General features: G+C 41.7%; 1 long non-coding RNA gene across 1 annotated transcript; it reads right to left on the reverse strand.

The window, feature by feature from the left end:
* Positions 1-8,951: 8,951 nt before the first annotated feature.
* On the reverse strand, positions 8,952-9,415 carry LOC121596531. Its single transcript, XR_006005289.1, has 3 exons — positions 9,373-9,415; positions 9,155-9,314; positions 8,952-9,092 (listed from the first exon to the last, which is right to left on the reverse strand). It is a non-coding gene; the product is annotated as an uncharacterized LOC121596531 (long non-coding RNA).
* Positions 9,416-27,897: the final 18,482 nt, after the last annotated feature.

Raw genomic sequence — 27,897 nt, forward strand, 5'->3', positions numbered from 1 at the left:
ATCCCCAAGATAAACCTACACGTATGTTAGAAGATAATCAGAGCTGCATAACGTTTGTAGGCTCTGAAAGAACCAGTCGTCGATCAAAACATATCGAAACAAGGGGACATTTTGTGAAGGATTTGTGTGACCGTGGAGTTTTGAAACTCGAATTTTGTCCAACAGCAGACATGCTAGCTGACATCCTCACAAAGCCTTCAGGAGCTACAAAGCAACGGAAGTTTTCAGGAATGTTAGGGCTATCGGAAAAACATGGCACTATCGATTGAGGAGGAGTGTTGGAACATCAACTGATTTTTGCCATAATCCTGATTGCCATAACAGAGCTGCCAACATCATCTGTTTGACAGATAAACAATGCGGTGTGACGCGCCTAAAATGCGCATCATTTTCTTCTTCTTTTTTTTCTCTCTCTTGCTTTGAACTATCATCAGCGTTAAGACGTGAATAAACTCGATCCTATTATTTTGTATTGTGAACGCTCTGTAATTATTCATTTATTGTGCAAATACCTCTGCCCAACATGCTTCACAAAATAAATGCTAAATTGTTTCATACGTTTTGAGTGCAAGTGGTTAATTTAAAGAGAAAAATATGCATATGAAAAGCATTCAATGGTTGTGTTGAAATATGTAGTAGTCGACACGTAGGCATGAACTGTTCATGTGTTGACTGGATGGCACCGCGGTAATCGCGCAATGTTTTCCACACTGCACCAGAGTCCGTGAATCAGCAGCAAATTACAAAACCCGCGAATTTAAATATATGTACAGGGCGCTCGGGATAATTTTGAGAGTTACATTTTTGTTTATACCTCGTGATCGAGTTGGCATAGGAAAACAAGCAATACGTCATTCGATAGCTAAAAGTGTACGGAACAAGCATCAAAAACATCCCGTGATAAAAAAATGCCAAAAAAGAGTACATTGTAAAAGCGGATCATATTCATCATGATGATCCGCGCCGGACGCGCCAACCGCGACATCATGCAGTGCGTGCAGTGTTCGCTGAACACGGTGAAGGCGATCCGGAGTGAGCTGGGAGAAAACAGCGACGACGACGAAGCGGTGGCAGCAGGAAAACCACATTCTTAGCGGCATGATTGCGTGCGCACCAACGCTTTCCTGGCTGACCTCCAGGTGCGCGTGATGGAAAATCCGGGGATCGGAATTCGGCCGTTGGCACGTGAGATGGGGGTGGCATCTTCCACGATGAAAATAGCCTTGAATGACGATCTCCGGTACTTCTCTTACAAGCGCCGAAGAGGTCAGTTGTTGACAGAGAAGGGCCGCGAGCGTCCGTTGGGGAACGCCAAGAAGCTGCTCAACTTGCTAAAGCATCCCGTGGAGCCTGGCACGCTGTGGATTTTCTCTGATGAGAAAAACTTTTGCCTGGACCAGAAGGTTAACACCCAGAACAACCGGTGGCTGGCTTACTGCCCGGCGGACGTGCCACGGGTGCCGCAAACCAAGTTCCTCCAGACGGTGATTATTATTATTATTATTATTTATTTATTAATCTTTAACAGGCCGTATGGCCTTATTAAGATGTGACAATTTAAACAAAAATACATAGCAAAAAGATTTGCATCGCAATTCACTTCGGCCACGGCAAAAGCCGTAGACGTTCCTTGAAGCTCTGAGTTGAGATGTCGAAGTCGAAGCAATCCGAGACAGTGTTGAAGACAGCCGACATGCGGAACATAGGGTCAGACGGACCAGCGCTGGAACGGGGTTGAGCGAGCCGTAGAGTTTCTCTAGACCTAAGTGTTCGGGATGGTGCATAGATATCGACTCGATGCAACAAAGCCGATGAATCGATAGAGTCATTTAGCAATCCAGCGATGAAAGAGCACTGTGCATTGCGTCTTCTAACCGAAAAAGGTTCAAGGCCTAGAAGACGGCACCGCGCAGCATACGGAGGAAGATTATTGCGATCCTGCCAGGGAAGTAGGTGTAGGGCATATCGCGTGAGTTTACGTTGAATCGCCTCAAGTCGAGCAATTGAAGAAGCGGTAGTTGGGCTCCAGACTACGCACGAATATTCTAGACCCGAACGAACGATACAGTTGTAGACAGCTTTGATGCACATGGGGTTGCGGAATTCATTAGTTGTCCGGATAACCACGCCAAGTGTTGTGGGCAGTCGTGCGTGCCAACCCCTGGACTTGCCGTGGCAGTTGCGCTGCCACCGGTCAACGTCCAGGGGGACGACAGTGTGTACACGCACACTGTCGCACACACTAAGCGCGTAAGGCTTAGTGTGTGCCGAGCACCGAGCAGAGTGTGTACGAAGGCCGATCGAGCAGGAGCTCTCGGCAGGGGCGCTGGGTGCGGCTGGTGCGCGGCCACCGCAATTGTACGTTTTAAAGTGTTGTACGTTTTCATTATTATTTATTGTGTAATGTTTAATACGTGTGAATAAAATAATAAGTGCAAAGAGCAGTTCATAACACCAAGTAATTGATTTCCTCTGGCTACAACGTCATCGATATGCTGTTTAAAGTTCAAACTAGAGTCAAGCAGAACGCCCAGGTTTTGGCATGATTTTGTCGATTAACTGCAGTGCCGTCCATGAAGTAAGTCCCAGTCACTGGGCTCCTGCATCGACTAAAAGACACACAGTAGCATTCTCGATGCAGATAGTCAGTCCATTACGCTTGCACCACGAACAGAAAATTTCGATGCAGTCTTGCAGGAATGTACAATCACCTGTGTTGTGAATAGACGCAAAATTATTTTGCATCGTTGGCAAACAGACTGATACTGTCGGGAGGTAAAGCGAGGCCCTACGGACAAATAGCGGGTAATTTTTATCATGGTGTGCGTAAAAACCTAGAGTTAAGCCGATGGAAGATTTTCTAGGCTTAAAAAAGGGGGCGGGAACGGGTACCACGGTTCTCTCCCGTTCCCATGTAAAATACACGGAGCGCTCTCTCAATGCTCGCGCCCATACGCGAGCATCCTTTCGTGTGCTTGTGTTAGTTTCTTTCGTGTTGCGCTGTGTGCGTTTCTTTCGTTCAGCGATCGCTCACACTCGCTGCGTATTTTTTGTTATCTAAAGCTAAACAAAAACGTAAACACGCGTAGATTTTTTTTTTCATCACTTTATTGAAACATTTACATTTTAACTTTACACGATTTCACACATTTACGTAAGTTGAGACACAATATTTAACTAAAATAAAATTGATCGCTCCATCGATGCAAACGTTAAAATGACCGAATATCTGCGTAGATCCTTTTGTACACGTTGATTACTGTAAAAAAGGTACGAAATGAAGCTGCGCGATGTACATAACATGCATTACGAATCATTCGCGCAGCTTCATTTGAATTCGCACAACACTTGAGCACTTGAACACTTTACAAAATCATAACATCAATCGTCCAGGACTTAGGCTGACGCACGTGCGGCCGCTCGCTGCCGATCCTTGAACTGTACTGAAGATTTAGTGTGGTAGCAAGAACGAGAGCACACAGAGGAACTTTCGGTGCAGCATTGCAAGCGAGACACCGACATCAGCACAGCGCTGTGAGCAGATCAAACTGAGCGAGCTGGCCGAAAATGAACGCACACATTTCCACATGTGTAACTGTGTTAGTGCCAAAACTGTGTCGAAACCAAAACGCGCTCTCGCCTCCGTGTATTTCACACCGATTCTCCGCTTAACTCTAGGTTTTTACACACACCATGATAAAATATCCCGCTCGTTGTTTGTAGGGGGGTAATATCGTTGATGAACAATATGAAGAGAAGCGGGTCAATATTGCTTTCTTGTGGCACACCCGAGCTGCTGACTATTTCTTTGGACATGTGCTTATCAATTTTCACGATGTATGTGCGATTAATTGCTCTGTAATGGGATGGGATCCGAAGCCCCTTTGAGGGATAATACAGGCTCTCCCATCCAACTCCTATTCCGACACGTCCTCGTCGTGCAGAGTGGTAGCATGTGCCTCCATACATCCTAGCTTGAGTACACGGGCTAGATCCAACCCCTTGGGCGGATGGTGGCATATGGCGAACCAGGAGGGAGTGGGTATCCCGGGAAACTGGGTGCCTGAACGTCGGGGGGGTGGGGGGGGGGCAACCCGACGGTAAATAAAACGGTCACGTGGGCGCGAGGCCAGTACCCAGTCCCATGAAGCAACCGACTACAGAAAGCCAAAGAAATTTTCGAAGCGGATTCAACGCTACCGACCCTACGCAATGCCCCCGGACTACTCTAAAAATGGGCTCATGGAACGTACGCACTCTAAGCGAAGCCGGAGCCTTGAAAAAACTTGATGACGCCCTAGCTACACTGAGCATGGACCTCGTAGCTCTACAAGAGATTCGGTGGCTAGGGAACGGTGTGCAGAACAGGCGTGGTAAGCATTGCTACGACATATACTACAGCTGCCACGACCGCCACCGCGTGCTCGGAACGGGTTTCGCCGTAGGTCCCCGGTTGAAACCCGCAATCATGGATTTCAAGGCTATAAACGATAGGCTATGCAGCCTGCGCATGCGAGGCAAATTCTTCAATATAAGCCTCATAAACGTTGACGCCCCTACCGAAGATAAAGAGGAAGAGGAGAAGGACCTTTTTACGGCCGCCTCGCTAGAATCGTAGATGCGTGCCCCAGGCATGACTTCATAATCATCCTGGGGGACTTCAACGCAAAAGTCGGTAGGGAGCCAATGTACCGCCAATACACTGGCTGTCACAGTCTGCATGAGCACAGTAACGATAATGGTAGTAGATTGGTCCAGTTCGCCGCAGCGAACAATCTGGTTGTAGGAAGTACCAAATTTTCGCGCAAAAAAATCCACAAGATTACATGGGCGCACCCGCGTGGAGAATCCTTCAACCAGATCGACCACGTGTTAATAAGCCGCCGACGACAGTCGAGTCTGTTAAATGTCAGAACATGTTAAGGAGCCAATATCGATTCCGATCACTACTTGGTTGGCTTAGTGATACGTTGTAGAATCGCCCGCCCCCGCGCCAATGGGGGTGGAGAAAACACGCAGCCTCGGCTCAACACGGACTCTCTAAGGGGCATTACTGTCCAACAGGAATTCAAAGCCGCTTTAGACGAGTCTCTACTACCAGAAAACAGTTATGAAACTACCACGCAAACAATGAGACCCCAAATTTTGAGTGATTCAGGCCGAGGGGTATGAGGGAGCTTGAGGAAGCAAGGAGAAACGCGCTGCGATGAGAGTTCGCATTCTGTTTTACACGCGCGCTTCACTAACACCAATACAAATCGTGCTTTGAAGAGCCGTCTGTGAATGTGTGTGTCTTCTTTCAGCGAGCTCAACAACTTGGAGCTGCTCGTCACATCGTGTTGTCTCGCTTACACTACAGCATCGAACCATCGCTCCGTATGTCCCCCCCCCCCTCCTACGCGTGCAAAACCACCAGTACAGCGCGACGCTTTGCCGGAGATGGTTGTGCGCGTTTTGTTCTAAGTTCATTTCGTTCAAAGTCTCGTGCGCCGGTGCGTTTTGGTGAAGTGTTAAGTGAACAAACAATGTGCACAGACGCACATGCAGTGCGTGGATCGACAGGTAAGAATTTGCTGAACAGAGGCAACGCAGATTGTGGACAAGTTTCCCGCAGCCTGGCTCGACCCGGTACTTTGCAGTATGACGCCATTCGTGAGTATGAAGGATTCTAAATATGTTGTGAAAGTGTGCTTTATGTTTCAATAAAGTATTCAATGAAATAAAACATGACCGTGTTTGTGTTTGTTGTTAGAATAAGTGCTTACAGGGTTTCGAATCATATAAGGGAATAGTTCAATCAGTTAGGGGAATGTTGCAAATCGGTAGGGGAATATTGCAAGCAAGCTGTGGATGTTTGCAATCACTAGGGGAGTGTTGCAATCGATTAGGGGAATTTTGCAAGCGTACTGTGGAGCTGTCATCAGACTGTGGGTGCCGCTGTAAATACCTCAAAATGTTTTCGTCAATCTTACTAACTTATCATGTTTAATTATGGCTCCGCAGCAGGATTTCTTTAGTTTATCATGTGTACATCAGAATCCCACACGAAAACAACTCCAAATGATGTTTTAAAAAAACATCATCGGTATCAATTCGAAGCTTTTTACACCGGCACCCACCGTCTGATGACAGCTCCACAGTACGCTTGCAAAATTCCCCTAATCGATTGCAACATTCCCCTAAGTGATTGCAAACATCCACAGCTTGCATGCAATATTCCCCTACCGATTTGCAACATTCCCCTAACTGATTGAACTATTCCCTTATATGATTCGAAACCCTGTAATGTGCCTTTTTCTTTCAGGCAAAGGACTGTTGCTAATTTTACTAGAAATAATCAATCAAAGATGCCGTTAAGAAAAAAGATTTCACTGGAGGACAAACAAAAAATTGTTAAATTGTATCATGAGGAATACAGAATGACAGACATTGCTAGGATAATGGATCAGAACATCCAAACAGTTTCTCGAATTGTTCATAACTTTTTAAAAGAAGGTGAGATTACGAACCATTCGAGCCAAAAAGGAGGTCCACATAACAAAAAACTCACTGCGGAGCAATTGGAAATGATAAAATCGTGGGTGGACGAAGACTGCACAACAAGTCTCAAAAAGATTTCCGAAAAGTGTGCCCGTGAATTTGGGGTTAATGTCTGCATATCAACTATAAGGAATTATTTAAGCGAATTCCATTACACTTTAAAAAGAGTGCAACTATTGCCAGTGCGACGCAATGCTGGAGATAATGTTCAGATGCGGAAGGAATATGCGTCGCGTTTTTTGGATTTGCAGTCAGATTTAAATGACCACAACTTCATGTTTGTGGATGAAGTTGGATTTAATATCTCATTACGATGCAAAAGAGGGTGGTCGGTTTCCGGTAAACCTGCAACGCAAGTCGTGCCATCTATCAGAAGCCGAAATTTGACCATTTGTTGTTGCATGTCCCGAAATGGGATCATTGCCTATGACTCCACGAACGGGGCATTCAACCAAAATCTTTTTCTAGGTTTTCTAGAAAAACTCAAGGAAAGCATGGCAACTAATAATATCACTGATCCAGTGATATTTTTAGACAATGTTGCTTTCCATAAAACAAACTTAGTTAAACAATTTGCAGAAGAGAATAATATAAGATTAGAGTTCCTTCCTCCGTATTCACCCTTCCTCAATCCTATAGAAAATATGTTTTCTAAGTGGAAGGATATAGTACGAAGAGCTCGCCCAACAAACGAAGCTGAACTAATGAAAGCAATACGAGATGGCAGTGAGCTGATAAATAGACAAGATTGCGATGGATATTTTCGAAATATGCTTAAGTACATTCGCAAATGCATCAATGAGGAGGAAATTGTTGATTGACATGTTGCTGTTGGTGTTATTAATACGAATGATTGAATTTTTAGTTCCTGTTACATAAGATATTAGGATTAAGAATTTAAGCTAACAAGAGCTGTGATTGAACTATTTTAGACTTTCTGAATTCTTATGTAATTATCAAAATGTAATGTATGTAATCTTATTCAAAATCAAAACCAAACGAAAAATGCTGTGAATTAAACTCTAATGAAATAAACAATTTTTACCGAATTGTCCTCTGTTGAATTGTGTTCCACAGTAGAAAAGCCCATTACTAAAACATTTATTGAGATATGACATACACATGCATGAAGCGGGCGTCAGCAGCATCGCAAATATGTTCTGTAGGACTACAGCTCTATTGACACCGTTGGTCCAACTGCAACCGTTAGACGCTTCTGTGACAGCTATTGTGCATAAATGCCTACCGTCTGGTCAGGTTCAATAGCGAACGCGTAATGACCTGCCGGCAGATTTTAAGTGTAAAATGGTAATACACGTTTTAAAACTTTCATCGTTGTCTCTAATAGGTTTATAGTATCGTTGGCTATACAGCGTTTCTCAAGTTAGCTCAACATCGTAACACTATTTTTCTAACACGTTAAACGATTCTCAAAATCGTACATACAATTCATATCCATAAACTCTTTTCAATTTTGTAACATTAGGTTTCGGAACCGTAAAATCTCAACTCGAATCTGTAAAATGTATAATGGGAAGATGGGTACTATTTTTTCCTATCGAAGAGGAAGGTGACAAGGAGTCAGCTACGTGCCCTGCCGTCTATAGAACCCTATACTACAATGGCTCCTGATAAGATTCTAATGCCAACTAATCAGCAAAGAATAAAAGAGCGATCGAGGGTTCGATCGGGGCCATACTTCGCTTAACTTTCCGTGTTCACTTTTCTTCGACTTAAAAGTTCCTGTGCTCGAAAGAATTTCTGCCCGCTACACAACAAAATACATATACACTAGCTTTCATCATCATTAGCCACGGTTGATAAAATAACACTAATCATCAGTTATCTCAATTTATAAGTAACTAATTACTACAAGTGATAACCTTCTCTAAACTGTAAAATATGCACCTTACTGCTATCTGCTATATGGACAACGGCTTCATCGACTGCTGAGATCCAGAAGTCTTCGAGGCTGCACGAAATGTTAGATATATCATATATTGATTCGCCCGGTGGTCCTCTATGGACAGGAGTCTTGGACCATCCTAGCGGAGGATGCAAACACTCTATTCGTGTTTGAGCGACGCATCCTCCTGGTCATCTTTAGCGGTGTGTTCGAGCATGTAGCGTCGAGAAGAAGGATGAACCTCAAGCTTGCCGATGCTGACGGTGGCGAAGGCTGGCAGGATACGATGGCTGAGGCATGTCATGAGGATGCCGGATTCGGTATGAGGCACAGCGGAGCACAGCAAACTCGATGGCTGGATCATGTGAAGCGAGATCGGGTGTCTACATGGTCGGAGATCGGGTGCCTACATGGAGCTTGAAGTGTAGCGCTAGAATAAATATGTTATGTAATTTTAATATTCTGAGTTATCTTAAATCATTACATGTTGAATAATTACTCATATTACTATGACACCGTCGCGTAGTTGGTGCAAAGAAGAGGTGCTGATCTGCGTAAAAAACTTGGAGATCCTAATGTGTTCCAAGCATTTGATGCAGTTCGGATGCAAACGAAGAAGAAAGGGCATAGCCTTGGACCGACCGTACTGGAAAAACATAACATATGTATGTATAAACTGAGTATATCGACACGACTAATGTGACATACCACACCAAGAAGGAAAAATTTCCGGCATTAACGAAGAATGTCTAGATGTTTTACATCTGGCAGAGGGCACGCTAATAGCTGCTATCTATGTAGATAAATTACACGTACATAGTAAACCACACGTTTCCACTATTAACATATAGCTTCAATGAACCTTTGCCTGAAAGAAAAAGGCACATTAAACCGGGTAATTTGATAAAAGTATTGCAATTAGTTACCTTTTCCTTCGCCTGATAGAATGTTTATGAGCCGGCATCGACGCAATGTAAGCAAACGATCTTCTGACACTTGACATTTGCAGGGTTGGATTGAAGCCCGGATAAAAATTCCCCTACGGATTGCAAAACTCCCCAATGACATTGCAACTCTCCCCTAACTGCTTGAAAAATTCCCTTATATGATTGCAAGTTTCCACAGTGTGCTTGCAACACTCCCCTACCGGTTTGCAACATTCCCCTAACTGATTGAACTATTCCCTTATATGATTCGAAACCCTGTATTTGCGATCGTGTCTATGCATGAAAGAAAACGAGAAACGAAAGAAACAAATATTTTTAGATATGTTGGTAGCATGACTGAAAAGAACACGAACACTTTGAGAACTGCAGAGCGCACCGTGCGTTCCGGGTGGGGAGGGGGAGGGCTCGCGCGAGGTGTAACTCATTCCTCCAAGAGTAACTGCTAACGGGGGACGGTACTCAAATCACTCAAAAAATACACTCATTTTGCCGGACGGGTACGAGCGAGAGGTGGAACGCTCTTAAAACAAATATAATAAACTGTGCAAGAAATATACTCCCACCACGTTGTGGCAACACCAAATCTGGCTGGTTCGACGATGAATGCAGACAAGTGACCGAACGTAAGAATACTGCATACCGAGCAATGCAGCAACGGCATAGAACGCGGGCATGCGCAGAGGAATACTCACGGCTCAGACGCGAAGAGAAAAGAGTTCACCGCCCCAAGAAGCATGCTTTGGAAGAGCAAAACATGCGGGAACTCGAGCAAACCAGAGGGGCGTACGGACCGACACGAAAGGTTTACCAAGCGATAGCAGGTTACCGAAACAACGTTGTACCTAAGGTAACCTGCTGTCGCAACAAGGATGGAGATCTGGTCAGTAACCAGCCAGAGGTCCTCTCGCGGTGGGCTCAGTACTTTGATGAATTACTCAATGACCAGTTTAGCGAACAGCTAGAAGCGCCACTAGCAGATGGTGACATGCTACTGCCACCTAGCATAGAAGAAACACGAAAGGCTATCCGTCGGCTGAAAAATAACAAGGCACCCGGATCCGACGGAATTGCAGCCGAACTGGTCAAGAATGGAGGTGCACGACTAGAAAACCAGATTTATCAAATTGTTACCGAGGTGTGGGATAGCGAATCGATGCCTTGTGATTGGAATCTCGGCATCATCTACCCCATATACAAGAAGGGAGATAGGTTGGACTGCAACAACTACAGGGGTATTACGGTGTTGAATACCGCCTATAAAATATCCTCCCTGATCCTTCAGGATCGCCTTGTCCCGCACGTCGAAGAGATAGTCGGAAACTCAAAAAGGATTCCGAAACGGAAAATCAACCACTGATCAGATCTTCACCATGCGGCAGATCTTGGAGAAGATGGCTGAATACAGACACGACACATACCATCTCTTCATTGACTTCAAAGCCGCATATGATAGCATAGCCAGGGTAAAACTGTATGACGCTATGAGCTCTTTTGGAATCCCGGCCAAACTGATAAGGCTAGTTAGAATGACTATGACCAACATCACATGCCAGATGAGGGTGAATGGAAAACTCTCAGGACCTTTTGCTACCACCAAAGGTCTGCGCCAGGGGGACGGGCTTGCCTGTCTCCTATTCAACCTGGCGCTAGAGAGGGCCATCCGTGACTCGAGGGTGGAGACTACGGGAACCATCTTCTATAAATCAACCCAGATCCTGGCATACGCTGATGATATAGACATCATTGCTCTGCGGTTCTCCTATGTAGCAGAAGCCTACCAAGGGATTGAGCAGGCGGCAGCCTCGGATTGCAGATAAACGAGGCAAAGACCAAACTGATGGTGGCAACATCAGCGGGCCCACCAACAAATAATCAGAATCTACGTAGGCGTGACGTGCAGATAGGTGAACGCACTTTTGAAGTCGTCCCACAATTCACCTATCTTGGGTCAAAGGTCAGCAACGACAACAGCATGGAAGCTGAGTTGCGCGCAAGGATGCTGGCTGCCAACCGGTCATTCTACAGCCTGAAAAAGCAGTTTACCTCAAAGAACCTGTCGCGACGGACGAAGCTGGGACTATATAGTACCTATATAGTACCAGTACTCACATACACCTCTGAGACATGGACACCGTCCAAATCTGACGAAACCCACTTAGCCGCGTTCGAGAGGAAGATGCTCAGAAGGATACTTTGCCCCGTATGTGTGGAAAGACAATGGAGGAGCCGCTATAATGACGAGCTGTATGAGATGTACGCCGACCTCACTGTCGTGCAGCGTATCAAGCTCGCCGGGCGCCGTTGGGCTGACCATGTTGTACGCATGGAAACGGACGACCCAGCCCGTAAAGTCTTTTTAGGCCGTCCACAAGGACAGAGGTGGCGTGGTAGGCCCAAATTGAGGTGGCAAGATGGCGTGGAGGCGTCCGCCATTAAGGCCGGGATAACGGACTGCGCAAAGCAGTTGTAGTGCCGGATAACAAACATGTGCGATTAATTAGGTAAGACTTAAGCCACTGTACGAGCGAGCTGGGAACTCCTAGCTTATCGAGTTTAGCGAGAAGAATTGCGTGCGGAAGAGAGTCGAAGGCTGCTTTCAGATCTGTATAAATTGCATAGACTTGAGTTCCGGCATCAATTTGACTAGTGCAATAGGTTACAAATTCAACCAGGTTCGTGGTAGTTGACTTTTTTGGCACGAATCCATGTTGATACGGGCTTAGGTAGCTGCGGCATGCATGTAGCAGATGTTTGTATATCACTAGTTCGAACACCTTGGCAATGGCACACAAAGATGCAATACCCCGGTAGTTGATGGCATCTGTCCTGTCGCCCTTTTTGTAAATAGGAACCATCCAAGATTTCCTCCATGTTTTGGGAAAGTAGCCATTGGCTAGCGATGCATTGAACATTTTTGCAAGGATAGGTGCTACTGTCGTTTGACAGCGTTTCAGCACGGTAGAAGGAATTCCGTCGGGTCCAGGAGCGAAGGAAGGCTTTAGTTGCATTAGGGCTGATAAAACGATCTCACTGTCGATGAAAGGAGTGCTCATGTTAATTGCGCCAGCCGGAGTGTTGACGAGAGCAGCGTCAATGGTATCGGTATCATTCATGGCCGGTGAAAAGCAATCTGCGAATCGATTCACGAAGAGATTGCACATTTCATTAGTGTTGGCACTTGTTGCTCCTTTGTACGTAATAGATTTCGGTGTATGCGTGGATTTTGTTTTGCTGTTGTAGAAGCGCCAAAACGAGTCAGGCCACCTGTAGAGGTTACGTTAAATATTACTCAAATATGTGCCATATCGAAACCTGTTATAGCTGCAGTATAAAGAGTGCGTGTCAAAGTAGATCGAGCGAAATCTTTGGCAGCGTCGCGGTTGGTAGTGACGATAAGCAGCTCTTTTTACACGTTTGAGTCGTTTGAGTGTGCGGTCCGCCCAGGGGGGGTTAGTTTAGGACGCTGAACTGGGACGCATACAACAAAGGCTTGCAGCATGAAGGACGAGAATGAACATACTGCTTCGTCAAGTGAAATAAAATTGGAACAATGAAAGCTATTGTTAAACATTGAAATCATGTCGTTCAGTTTCACATAGTCAGCTTTAGCAAAGTTATAACGATAAAATGCGGTTGTCGTCGAGTTTTGTCGAGTCGTCGAATTGCGTCGGGTCGACGAGTTAATACGTATATTGAAGTCAAACGCCGGGTGATAGGAGTCAAGAGGTACAAGCGGAACAACACTTGGAAAGACAGGCGAACACAATTTAGCTGCAGCATTGTTAGCGTAGAGCAGGTCAAGCATGCGTCCGTGCGAATTATTGATGTGATTAAGTTGCACTAATCCGTTAAATTTAAATCCATCCACAAATGTGTTGGTTGCTGTGGACCAGCTTATGCTAGGCTGATTGAAATCGCCAATAACAAACAGCAGATCCGAAGGTTTCAGTGTGAGAGTGAAGCCGCTGATACAATCAGTGATGGTGTTTTCCTGCGTATCATCGGAAGGGGACGTGATGCCGCCCCACTTTTTCGAGCAGGGACTGAGGCTGAACGCGTACGGTTACATTTCACACACCGTCGTGAAGAGTTGCATCACGAGAGTGGTCAACAGCAGACCGCACGTGTTCCAACAGGATTCTGCTCCGTGCCATACAGCCTCCAAAACGATAAAGTGTTTGGCGGCCAATTTCAACGACTTCACCGCGCCAAATGTGTGGCCTCCCAGCTCCCCGGATCTTAATCCAATGGATTATTTCGTGTGGGGCGCAGTGGAACGGGACACCAACAGAACCTCCAGCAACACCAAGGCGGAGCTAATGGTGAAAATCAGGTCCGTTTTCGCGGCCCTACCCCGCGAAACTGTCGCCAGGGCTTTTTCCCGGTTCCGGAGACGGATGGAGGCCGTAATAGAAGCCGAGAGCGGATATTTTGAATAAAATGAATAAAATACAGGCGGCCCTCGAGATACACGGTACTTCTTATACGCGGATTTGGAGATACGCAGTTTTTTTTAATATGACAATTCTTTGAGCAATCCCAAATAGCCAAAATTGCTTAAGCAGCTCATTTTGGTACGCTAAAGATCGCTGCTCTAATTCGCCTTTTACAGTAGATAAACAGCATCAATGTTCTATGTGGGTCTTTCAAACAGCGCTTAAGCAGCTTCCTTATGCCACGGTGCCGGGGATTATTTTTCTTTCCGTTTCATTTTCAATCAAGGCGTCATCAATTAAATAAACAACACGATGTGTGTTTTTTATCTGCATGTTTATTTTAAAACTTTAAAAGTTCATGAATTTCATATAAATTTACATAGTCTACTAAAAAAAGCACAAACACTTCACTCAATATTCCTTATTCATTTAACTTATCTACTTGTGCAGCAGCAATGAGATGTTTGACGGCACCAGTCTTTGACACTTTGACAAGAGCCGGCTCGTACCGATGTCATGCATTAAAAAGCTATAAAGTTCCACAAAGGCACATCATCTTAACAAGCCTTAAAGTTCCACAAAGTTTTGCACATCATCTTAACAAGCCTTAAAGTTCAATCATGAACCCTACACATAGTGCTAATCAGCCGCAAAGTTCCAAAGAGTACCGTGTGCTTGTTAAAAAGCGCCATAGTTCCGCAAAGTACTTCTTATCTCTTAATCAGCCAAAAAGTACGACATCGGAACGATTTTTCGTTAAACAGCCCCAAATCAGCTATGGAGTTTGTGCTGGCTGTTTGGGATTTGTACTGATTTGATACATCAATTATAAATTGCCAAATAATTTCCGTTTTGATCGAATGTTAAAAACTATTTCAAAAGGTTTAACACTGTTATATTGAATCAAAATTATATCAAATAACTCATAAAGTGACTAAAACCGCCCCCTACTTGCAAAATTACACAAAAATTAGTGATATTTTAGCTGGAAACTACGAGATTCGACTTACGCGGATATTCGAGATACGCTGTTTTTTGCGGCCGTTTTCGGTCCCCATTAACCGTGTATCTCGGACCCGCCTGTAACTACAATGCAAACAGGGGTGCAATAAGTTCATCCATTGATTTAATAACCATGTGATACAGGATAATATGTTTACAAAATTATTTACCGTTGAAATTATCCCTAGATTTACATAATTTCAACGTGGTACCAACGTGTACCATTTCTGTTACTTCAATAAATTTTGCCCTATGTGTTATATTATAAAAGTAAGCATTTTGTATGCGTTGCAAAATCAACTGAGTTTGTTACAATTCATGCGTGGTTATATGCATTGTTGTTATTCTTATATGATATATCTTTGAAATGTTTTTCGAGTTATCTTGTGACATGATATCATTTCAAAAAGTTTTCGGAAGCAGCGTTGTCACAAATGGTATATTTATAACATACTAATATTTTTTTACGTGCAACTTGCCCACTTTGGCCAAGACCATGGTTTGCTGCAGAAAAGCCCGGTATTATATCGAGATTTGTACCAGCATTCCAACTCTACAAATGTTGTTTTTATTAAATACTTTTTTTTCACCAGAGGCGGATTTTCCTATAAGCGGACTGAGCGGCCGCGGGGGGCCCCGACTTAAGGGGGCCCCGAGCTAAACCTCCACATGTTAGTTCACTTTTTTAAGCGATTGATTTTTTTGTTATTTATGCACAAATGGACGGAAAACTAAATCATTCTCAAAGTAGTATATTCTTACAAGTAAGTGTGTGGAATGTGTTGATAACGTTTATAGCAATTAAAAGTTGTTACGAACTTTGGAGATAATTTTTGAAGGCCAAAACATATTTTACATACTTTTGCACTCTTCCATATTAAAAACAATAAATCCTCTCCTGATCTACTGAAGCACGAAAAGACTAAAAATACGTGCAGGATAATCATTGTCGGACGCTTGGATTTCAGGCACATTTTATTTATCTGTGAAACAGGAAATCACACAAGTTTTGTATAGTGGCTTTCTCTGCTCATGTACATGAATGAGCAAACAAATGTATTGCAAACTCTTCTCTAAAAATACAAAAGTATAGGAAGTAAAATTCAGATTTTTTTGTCAGGTTTTCCAGATATGCCATTATCTAGATATGCCTAGATCTGTACTGAAATTTGGAAAGTCTGGAGTTTTCATAACTACAGTTTATCATTTCATTGTTCATTGAATCATTTCAATATAAAAGACTCTTAGCTTAGTAAAACGACCTTATGCGTTCTTGTGTTGAAAAACTACTACATATAATGAAATGCTTCTTTACACCAACCATTAGTAACACTAGTATAGCTAGTATGTGAATATAGTTTTTATTTTTGCACAACCTGAAACAACGATGATACACATCTTAAAAATATGCAAAATATGTTAGCTTGATTACACGAAGGCTATAAAAGCTATTTTGGCCGGTCTGGTGGTACAGTCGTCAAATCGTACGACGTAACAACATGCCCGTGCCTCCATACGTAGGACTGACTATCCTGCTACGGTAACAAAAAGTCACTGAAAACCAAGCCGACTTCACTAGCGGGTACAGGCAGGCCTTGACCAACAACAGTTGTTATGCCAATGAAGAAAAAGATGGATGCTATTAAAATAATTAACTAACTGCCATAAAAAACGACAGAAGAAAATTAATCCCTAACGAAATCAGGATGACATGTTTGGTATTCGTAAAAAGATATTAAAAAAAATGCGATATAATTTTCTAGACTCTTAAGGAAACCAGGGGCCCCAATTCTATCCCCCACTTAGGGCCCCGAGATAGATAAATCCGCCTCTGATTTTCACCTCCGAACCCTAAGTTTACCAGAGTAAAGCCTCTCAATATTATATTATCAATATATTACATCAATATTAAAATATTATAAATGTTTTTACTAGTTAAGGAATATAATTATTTGTCTTCATTGATCTGTAAATCAACTGTTGCCAATAAACCATTTATAATCTATTAATGTAGTTATATTTCTTTTTATTTCATATTTCTGTGTATTTTATTAATGTTAGTCTCCATGTTTTGAGAGTCCAACAATCACAATGATTTTCATCGTAAAAGTAGCTGTTTTAGCGTGTTGTTCAATTTGTATGGTTAATGTTAAATATATAGATAATATCACATCAATATCATAACATGTTATTAGTGATGCTTAAGGACGATGTCGTTGATTAAGCAATTCAAACAAATTCGTTGTATTTCAAGGGCTTATTCTTATTTGACATGTTGTGCAACAACCAGTGAAGGAACTATGAACCATAATGATTATAATTATGTTTGAAGTCAAGTGCCATATGCGTTCGAATATTCAACAATCGATCAGGTGCCCTTGACGAAACACCTTCAATATCTGCCAACCCTTCATTGGCTCTCTAATCGCCAGGTACCAAGTTTCCGTTAACGACTTTGTCGAATGAAGATGGTGGCGAGTAGATAAGCCTTGAAGCATTTTTACGCAAGAAGTTGTGTAAATATAATGGAGTTAAAACAACGTGTTTTGCTACATCCGGTGGAAGACGTATTGGCCCACTTAGTACTTCGAATTTGTTTGTCACAATTCCCAGCGCATTTTCAACGGGCATTCAAGCTCGGGAATGTCTATAGTTGAAAATGCGCTGGTAACTTCCAGGTGAATGGATTCCTCCAAATGGACGGATGCAGTAATCGGTATAGGCGAAAGCCTTGTCTCTTAGCAAGAAGTACGGTACTGGAACTCTATATGGTACTCGCAAAGGCTCTGGATCAGGTATATTCAACAACTTGTAATCCAGTTTTTGAAACAATCGACTGTTTCGAAGTATTCCTTCATCCGAAATGCCTCCTTTTCCTCCCGCATCCGCAAACAGAAAATTGTAGTCAGCGTCCACTATTACTAGAAGCACAATAATGTCGTGATTTACGCTCATTTTTCCAATTTTATTTTTCCGTTTGCACTTGCCGATCTTTCCTCTACGCAATTAATCACAAGACTACCTGAACTCCTCCTGTCAGATTCCGCATGCCGCGCTTTATTGTTTTCGCTCGCTTCTCTCTCGGTCGCTTTCCTTTTGTTTGCCCTACTAGCAATGAGAATGAAAAAGTGTGCGACTTTCAGGCGAGGGGCATGTAGAAGCATGGGGAGACGGTTGGAAATACGCGGAATTACGCGGAGGCGCGAGCGTGTTTTGGTTTCTACACAGTTTTTGCACTCACACAATTACACATGTGTGAATGTGTGCGTTCACTTTCAGCCTGCGCGCTCAGTTTGGTTTTCTCGCAGCGGCATGCGGGTATCGGTTGTCTCGCTCGCACTAGTGCAGCGAGTGTTCCTCTGTGCGCTCCTTTCTTGCCACCACACGAAATCGTCAGTTAAGCTCAAGCGTTCGCCGTGAAAGGCCGCGCGCGTGTTAGCCTAAGTCCCGGGCGATCGAAGCTTCGCTAAGTTTTGAAGTGTTGTGCACATTGAAATGAAGCTGCGCTTATTTTTCACCATTTATCTTAAATGTGTGATTTGCGCTGCTTTATTTCAATGATTTTTTTTTGCTGCATTGAACAGCAACAACGGTATTCATGCAGTTAGGCGACTATTTGAAATACGACGATTTTTTTATATAATGAATGTGTGTGGTTTGAAGCAAGATTGTGTGGAGCTATGTATTTAAATGTTCTTTTATTCGCAATAAAAGTGATAAAATATAAACCGAGTTTGATGTGTTCAAGTTTTTGTTTTTATTCGGGTGCACCAAGTCCGTGTGAAGGAAAGCGCACAGCGCGCTACGAAAGAAACGAGCGGGAGGGGGTGTCAGTCCAACGCAGCGCAATTCGCTGGAATCAAGTGGGAGGGGGTACCAGCTCAGCGCAGCGCAAGCCGAAAGAAACGAGAAGGAAGGGGTATGATGAAACAGCGCGAGCGAGCGTTCTTTACAGCGAGAGCGCCTCGTGTATTTTAAAGGCAAGCAAGAGATCGCATTCTCTCCGTGGTAGCGCTCCATCCGCCATTTTTATTTCGAGCCCAAACAACGGACTTCGGATCCGATCTTGGGCCGGGCCCCCACCGGGTGTTTCTACCTACCCCTCGCCTGAAAATTCCGTTCTCTTTGTCTGTCGGGTGGTCTCTCTCTCTCTCTCTCTCTCTCTCTCTCTCTCTCCGTCTTTCGCCTTATTTCAAATTTCTATGCGCTGTCCGTTAGATAATACAGTTTCCTCCCGTCTCCCATTTTCTGACCTTTCCGCGACGCTTGGATATTTAATTCCTGCTATACGCCTCTCAACTCCTACAAATACTACAATTTTTTTTTGTAATTGTAGGAATCGGATTTTGACATGCTTTCCGTCCATCGCATCAATGGCATGGGGGAAGTTCCAACGCTGCTCAAACCTTTGTGATACCTTCAGCCATTGTTGTTTAGTGGACGGTAGCTGAAAATAAAAAGGAACATTGAATTAACGTTCATTTAAATTAAGACGAAAGCCTTTTTGAAATAATAATAAATTTAAGTAATAATAAATGTTAAATCTTAAAAAAGACGCGAGATTATCCCATAATATTCACTGTTTCATAACAAAAAAATATTGCATTCGTGATACACCTACGATGTCAATTTTGGGTGTATTTTTATATAATTGTAGCATATCTACTATACACAACTTATTATAATACACACTATCAGCTATAGACACATTGTAACACACTTTGGAAAGCCAAACCACACCATTGCACAATGGGCAGTTTAGAACAAATTTCGGGATAAAATTATTTTTGCAGAAATTGTTTGTTTTTATCGTTTGTAGTAAAGAGTTATGATAGTAAATAACATTTTATATGTAGTTCGCATCCATACCACCAGGTGGCGCTACATAAAATAGTGTTTTAAGGGACCTTTGCTTAATTTTATTAATTTGTGTGTTTTTTTCTTGTATTTGTTGTTTCTAATAGTATAAACCATATTAAAATATACTGTAATGTTTTATAATATATGAACAAAACATAATAATTTTGAATAAGATAATATTTTCTGTTTTGTATAGAACAATTGTAGCTAATTTTCATCACTTTTACTCACAGGTAGTACAAATATTAAAATTTTACATACACAACTTAGGTGGATGCTATTACAAGCTTCTGACGTCTTGTTCACATTTCTAGAGACATGAATAAAGGCATTTAAATAATTCGGTAGAGCAGGTACATTGAAATAAAGTAGTTCCCAAATTCGTAATGAAAAGCAGCTCATATTGTTAGTCTTTGAATATTCATCCTATACTTTTCCAAGTCCTGTACTGCCTTCAGAAGGGGTAATAAAACTAAACATTGTATGTTCTTGGTTTTACAACTATCCGAAAAAATCAGAGTTCAACGATAGCTACAAACAAAGTATTTACTTCATTAGTAAAGTTAAACTCTGTCTTTGTTTTAGTGCGTGTAGCTACTGATATAAATTGGTTAACGAATCAGAGGAATACAGCTCATTATACAAAATGTCCTTCTGGATGCATTTTCTTTCTTGCAAAATATTCTTTGTAGCATACTCCCCTATATCCTTATATTTAGTTTGTCATGACTTTTGGGAGTTTCTTCTCCCAAAGCGCCAATAGATGCTGGTGCATTCATAACGTTTTCCTGTTATTCGTATAATTTCAGAATTATTTTCCTTACATCCGTCTATAATCTGGAGTAGGACCAAAAGTTATTTGATTCTAATTTGCTTCATTATATTTAATAATAAAGTTAGGTTAGAATAGAAACTTACATATTAGATAAGTACATGAGCTGAAACTAAGATACACAGCTTCGTAATGGAAATTAAAATCACGTAGAATATAGTTTTGTAGAATACACTAAATACGCTACACTAGGCTCCTATGGAGCCGCCTAGTTGCGCATGTGTCTGTTTTTAGAAAAAGTTGATGTGATAAAACTTCAATAAAATTCGCGTTCGCAAACTTTCGCAGAATATTTCTTCACAGATTGATAGTATATATATTACACTATTATGTGACATATATGAGACAACGCCACCCTACGCCACTTCAATAATGGCATCATGTCAAAAATTAAAATGATGAAATTTTTAGGAAGTTTCTTCAGTTATTATCGTTTATTTTTGCATAAAATTAACTTAACTCAAAATTGTTAATGGATTTTAAAGCTGACTAAATATCCTTTTTAAAATATCTAAACTTATCAAAATCGGTTTATATTTGAAAAAGTTACAAAGGTTCAAAATTTTCCAAAAAAGTGAAAAATTTTCTGCGTTTTTTTAAACAAATCTCGACTTTGAAAGGTCTGTTCTAGAGAACCAGAAAAGATAAAGAGCTCATATTTGGTATTTTTCTTAGTTTAACCCTTAGTATTAAAACCTATTATTTGGAATTGCGCTATTACAAAGTTGATTTTTTGAATTTCATCCCGGAAAATGCCCATTGTGCATTGTAACACATTCATTATAACACATTCAGTAAATCAGATCATACCATAGCACCGCAACCGGAAGAGTTCAGGCCGTCCATTCAAACAAATAACAGACGTGACACACTTATCAAAAACAACCGAAATGCACAACATAAACAGGAACAGTATGTAACCCAAAGCAGGAACAGTATATGCATTAAACCCAAAACAGGAACTTAGTGACAAGAACCATCGTTCTTGTCAACAAAAGACAACCGTAACTAGCTGAGTGAAACAATAACTTTCCAACATACAACCCGGAACCAAATGTGAGAAACCCCTAACTTCTTTTGAGTATAAATAAAACCAACTCCGATCATGGCAAAGAAGATTCGTTCGGACTGCCAGGATAGGACATTACGCTGCCCCAAAACCTTCTGGTGTGCGAGTTGCGCATAGCGTTTGCTGCTTGGGAAAACTGACATATGTCACAGGGATTGAGTTTGTCGCTTGGATTTGCATTTTTTGTGACAGTAGAATTCGGAGTGCGACACGCACACATTGAAGTGATAATAAATGAACTTTAGTCTTGCATGCGACATCAACGAAGAAAGATCGTCTTGTCCGTGAGGGCTCCCGATTTATGGTGAAAGAAAACTACTACCCCACCCCTTCAAGTTACAGTCCATCGCTAGAGACACAACATTATGGTCCTACGGAACCGGATAAAGTTACCCAGTGTTGTGATACAGGGTTTTCCAATTGAGTTTAGACTAGCAGCATACTTTTTTTGAAAAGTCGCAATCGATTCTTGACTAGCATCCACCATTTTTGATTACGGGCAATGGAGTATTGACTAGGAGCAATTGATTTCAGCAGACCGATTGCTGGCGCGGAGTGACCAGATTGTTTTTAGAGGTTATCGGTACGAACTCTAACCGTAGCAATAGACGATGCGCAATCACAGATTGCGCATATATTCGTTTTATCAAAATATATGTCATTTCGCGTAGCCAACCCTGAGCTATAAACGTCATTTCCATACAATTTCAGATTGCGCCAAGATTGCGCATAAATTTTCAAGATTATATGTCCGAGATATATAATTTTTTTTGACAGATAAATATATCAAACCGACCCGTTTGACAGATAAATATATGCGCAATCTGAGATTGCGCATCGTCTATTGCTACGGTAAAGCAAATACGGTATTTTTCTACATGACAGTCTAAGAGCGTCGCGTTTATAACACCCGGTGTGACAGATCGACTTAAATAATAATTAATAATCGACTTAATAATAATAATGAAACATTCCCAAGCAACATTTTTATTCTAGTTTTGTCATCCATGCGACCGACCAGAGTCTATTTTTTAAATAAAAAATATTTAAAACTGCGATGAACATAAAAGTTTTATGTTTTAAGACTAACCAATATCAAGGAAATTTAATTCTGAAACACAAGTATTATACATAGTTTATGAAAAATAGCCAATAAAAGTTCTAAAAAACTCTTGAAGCTATAAATTAGAGTACCATTTCCAAAAGTAGAAAATAAAACAATATGTAAAATATATTTAATTAGGTTAAATATATGACAAGTATTTACCCAAATAGCCAGCTCGTACTTTATAGCTGATTTAGGGCTGATTAACGAAAAATCGTTCCGATGTCGTACTTTGGGGCTGATTAAGAGATGAAGCGGTACTTTGCGGAACTATGGAGCTTTTTAACAGGCACATGGTACTCTTTGGAACTTTGCGGCTGATTATCACTATGTGTAGGGTTCATGGTGGAACTTGAAGGCTTGTTAAGAAAGCGTACCGAACTTGGTGGAACTTTATAGCTTTTTAATGCATGACATCGGTACAAGGTGGCTCTTGTCAAAGTGTGAAAGACGTACGCCGCCAATAATCTCATTGCTGCTGCATAAGTTAGATTCGTTAATTGAAGAATGAATATTGAGTGAAGTGATTGTGAATTATCAGTAAATTGTGTAAAATTTTGTGTAATTCATCAATACAAAGGATTTAAAAATATACATATGTGTTTAAACGAAACAAATCTTGTTGTTTATTTTATCAATGACGCTTGCTTGAAAATAAAACACAAAGAAAAATAATACCTGGCATCGTGGCATAAGGAAGCTGCTTAGGCGCTGTTTGAAAGACCCACATAGAACTTTGATGCTGTTTATCTACTGCAAAAGGCGAATTAGAGCAGCGATCTTTAGCGTGCTAAAATGAGCTGCTTAAGCAATTCTGGCTATTTGGGTATTGTCTATAAAATCTACGTTTCTGGCCAATTTAAATCATAATTACATTTAGTTTAAAGTCACTATTATAAGGGCGATGAATTAGGTTAATAAATTAATTTGCACATTGATTATAATTTTAATATCATAGTTTTACACCAACAGTGGGCTGAGAAATGTATAAGCATTTTAATATTTTAATCGTTTTAAAAGTAATTATTAAATTAAATAACATTAATGAATATCAAATATAGTAAGCTAATAGTCATAAATTTTTTTTTATTATTTCAATGAATTATCAATGAATCTAAACCTTATGAATGATTGCTGAATATTCATAAAGTTTCGATTATTAGACATTATTATCTATCAATTTGCTCATCTACGACGGTTAAAACAGGCGTTCAAAAAAAATGCTTGGGTTTGTGGTAAACTGGCGTTACGCGTAACGCTAGCGTAACGTAGAGGGCTGAGCCTTACTTTTACCCTAATCTGTGGATAATATTTAATTCATCCGTCGACTAGTTTAAAGCATTTGTTTTACTGCTATCTATCATCCACAAAATAAGAAATATTTTATCTGATAGGTTTAATTCTTGTGTTTTTCGAATTGATAAAAATTCATAAAATGTATCTAAAAACATAAACTACTACTAACTAAGTAACACAAATAAACTAAATAAAAATCATCCAAGCATCCGCTGTAAAGTAGCGCTGATCAGCCTTTACTAGAGTTTTATAATAGAGATTTGTGCATTCCTATCTCACTCAGTAGATCTGTCGTTCGTAATGGGCGTCTCCAACTGCACTCTCTTCCCCTCCCTCCGCTGTGGCGCTCCACCGCGTGGCAGAGGCAATTGAAGTCCCCATTACTACTACGGTACGGGGCTCTTTTCCTTCCTTCCCATACTTTCCCTCCTTTCCCTCCCTCCTTTCCCACCATCCCTTCCCTCCTTTCCCTCCTTCCTTTCCCCCTTCCCCGCCCTCCTTTCCCTCCATTCCTTCCCTCCTAACTCTCTTTTCCTTCCTTTCCCTCCTTTATACTCCTTTCCATCCTTCCCTTCCCTTCTTTGATTTCAGCAGGTCCCTGCATGATAATCTAAGAGCGTCGCGTTTATAACACCCGGTGTGACAGATCGACTTGAATAATAATCTGTGTATAATATTTAATTTCATTCGTCCACTAGTTTAAAGCATTTGTTTTACTGCTATATTTTACAAAATAAGAGATATTATATCTGATAGGTTTTTGGTACTTTTGTTTGGATTTTATGAATGCACAATTGTAATGTGTTCGGAAGATAGTTACGGTCGCCATGTAATAAGTTCGGAAGATAGCTAGTCCCCATGTAATGTGATGAGCGTACATACAGTACATACTATATATATATACTATGTACATACAGTACATACATCGATCGACGTCGCGGTAGGTCAGTTTTTACTGACATGAGCCGAGGTGGAATAACACTTTGTTCGAAGCGGACTTTTCAACACTTGATCGTCCAGGCGATCATAGAAACCTTTAGGAGGTTTCCCTTACTGGAAACGTTGGAGTTTAGAAGCCTTACCTTGAGTAGGGGAACATAACTAAACTCTTGATAAGACGAAGTATTAGGAAGCGTAACGTCCTATCTTGGCAGTCCGAACGAATCTGACTGCCACGGGTGGAATTAGTTTTATTTATACTCAAATGAAGTTAAGGGTTTCGCACATTTGGTTCCGGGTTTTATGTTGGAAAGTTATTGTTTTCACTCAGCTAGTTACGTTTGTCTTTTGTTGACAAGAACAATGGTTCCTGTCACTAAGTTCCTGTTTTGGGTTTAATGCATATACTGTTCCTGCTTTGGGTTATAATGCATAAACTGTTCCTGCATATGTTGTACGTTTCGGTTGGTTCTGTTAAGTGTGTCACAATTGTTTTTATATGAACGGTATGGCCTGAATTCTTCTGGTTGCGTTGCTATGGTATGATCTGATTTACTGAATGTGTTATAATGAATGTGTTACAACGGTGTGGTTTGGCTTTCCAAAGTGTGTTACAATGTGTCTATAGCTGATAGTGTGTATTATAATAAGTTGTGTATAGTAGATATGCTACACAATATAACATAATAGCACTTAACGGCTGAATTGAGATATGCAGTAGTGGACCGACAGACATAACCTAACCATAAGCTAGATTGAGCAAGTTTTCCAGAGTGACCATATGTAGTTCTATCGAATTTTGATCGAATATAGGTTTACAATTGAGCCCGCTCAAACTCAAATTTTCTAACCCAAAATCAAATATTTTTCTAAGTATTGACCGTACAACCATAAAATTGGAATGCCATGAGTTTTATGAGTGAATAAAAAGTTTTTTTTATAGAAAAATACCGTATTTGCGTTAGAGTTCCTACCGATAACCTCTAAAAACAATCTGGTCACTCCGCGCCAGCAATCGGTCTGCTGAAATCAATTGCTCTTAGTCAATACTCCATTGCCCGTAATCAAAAATGGAGGATGCTAGTCAAGAATCGATTGCAACTTTTCAAAAAAAGTGTGCTGCTAGTCTAAACTCAATTGGAAAACCCTGTAAGTGGTTAGTCTTTCTCGCGTAAAGTCGGTACAAGGGAACATCCGAGACCGGGTGTTAAGGGCTCTAGACGCCCTACAGTGACGTGACTTTTGTTGCGTTACTACTGACAAACAGATCGAACAGTATCCGTAAACGCGAGTGTTTTCGGTCAGTGCTGTTCGACGGAAGCTGCCTGAGGGCATTCCAGACATCAAGAAGGGAAAAGTGTTCTTTAAGGAGAAGTGTTTGGCTTGGGTCTTAGCGGTTGCAAATGGCGTGCCGGTGCAAGTGAATGTGTGTTAGTGCGTTCAGCTTGGTTTCGGTTCGTGTGCAATTGCGCAAGCCAATGTACGTGTACGTGTATGCGCGTGTGACAGCTTAGCTTGGCGCGGATTCTTGTGCAAAGGCTTGATAAAACGTTGATGGTGTGTGTGCATGTGTGACGAACGATGCCATCACCATTTACTCGATCGAAAAAGCTAAAACGAACACCAGTTAAGCGTGGGACGACATCACCGAAACCAACATCATCACAACAACAGCAGGTAGAAGACAATTCCGACGAAATGGAGGCACAGCTGAAAGTGTTGGAGAAGCAACGGGAAGCAGTGTGTGGAAAGCTTAGTCGTGTGTGTGCAGCTTTGTGTGACAGTGCAGAGCAACCTAACCTCAACGTAAAAAACGTGCGCTTCCTTCAACTCCAGGAAAAGGCTTTAGAAAACATCTATAGTGAGTGCAACGAAATACAGAACAAAATCTACGAGTTAACGCTGTACGATGACCAAGACAAAGGCGGAATGACAAATACATCGAATTTGAGACAAGTTTCAATGACGTTTCGTTGAAACTGACCGCGTGTTTCGATGCCGTAACAAAAGTTGAAGTAGCCGTTCCACCTGCTCTCCCAATGACCCAGCAGCAGGCTCAGCCCTACCTCCCTCCGTTGCAAGTGCCCCTACCGACCTTTGATGGGTCATACGAAAAGTGGTATTCGTTCAAGGCGATGTTCACCACGGTGATGAACCGATACCAGCAAGAAGAACCGGCCCTGAAGCTTTTTCATTTGCGAAACTGCCTTCTCGGAAAGGCGGCTGGTATCATCGACGATGAGCTGGTAAACAACAACGACTACGAAGCTGCCTGGAAGGTTCTCACTCAGCGGTATGAAGACAAAAGAGTGGTTGCAGATAAGCACGTTGAAAACCTTTTCAGCTTACCCAAGATCAACCAGGATAATGCTTCGAGCCTTCGTAAAGTGATTAACACTTGCACTAAAAACGTTGAGGCGTTGAAGAATCAGAACCTTCCGGTAGGTGGTCTCAGTGAGCAAATGTTGGTCAACCTTATAGCTGGTAAGTTAGATATAAAGTTGCGAGTGGCTTAGGAGACGAAACAAAGGAAGAACTTACTTTCTTCCTACGCCGGTATGATGGAGTTTTTGGAGGAGCAGTGTCGAATTTCTGAGAAGCTCGATACCAGCGTGAAAACATCGACGGATATTACGAAGCCGAAAACAGTGGCAAGGAGCCTGGTAGTGAGTGAACCTAAACCGTTAGTGAAGTGTCCAGTATGCAGTGCTGCTCATGAACTCCGAGCTTGTGAACTTTTCAGGGCTAAAGGCGTTAAGGAAAGGTTCGAGATTGCAAAACGGTGCGGTGTTTGCTTCAATTGTCTCTCCAAAGGCCATCAATTGCGAGCATGTTTATCCAGTTCTTGCCGTCGTTGCGGTAAGAAACATCATAGCTTACTCCATGAAGATTCCCCAAGTCAGGTTGCAATTAGCGTAGGTCAAACGACATCTAGTGAATCAGTGATAGAAGAATCCCAAACAGT

Source organism: Anopheles merus, chromosome X, assembly GCF_017562075.2.
Source record: "Anopheles merus strain MAF chromosome X, AmerM5.1, whole genome shotgun sequence".
Classification (NCBI taxonomy): domain Eukaryota; kingdom Metazoa; phylum Arthropoda; class Insecta; order Diptera; family Culicidae; genus Anopheles; species Anopheles merus.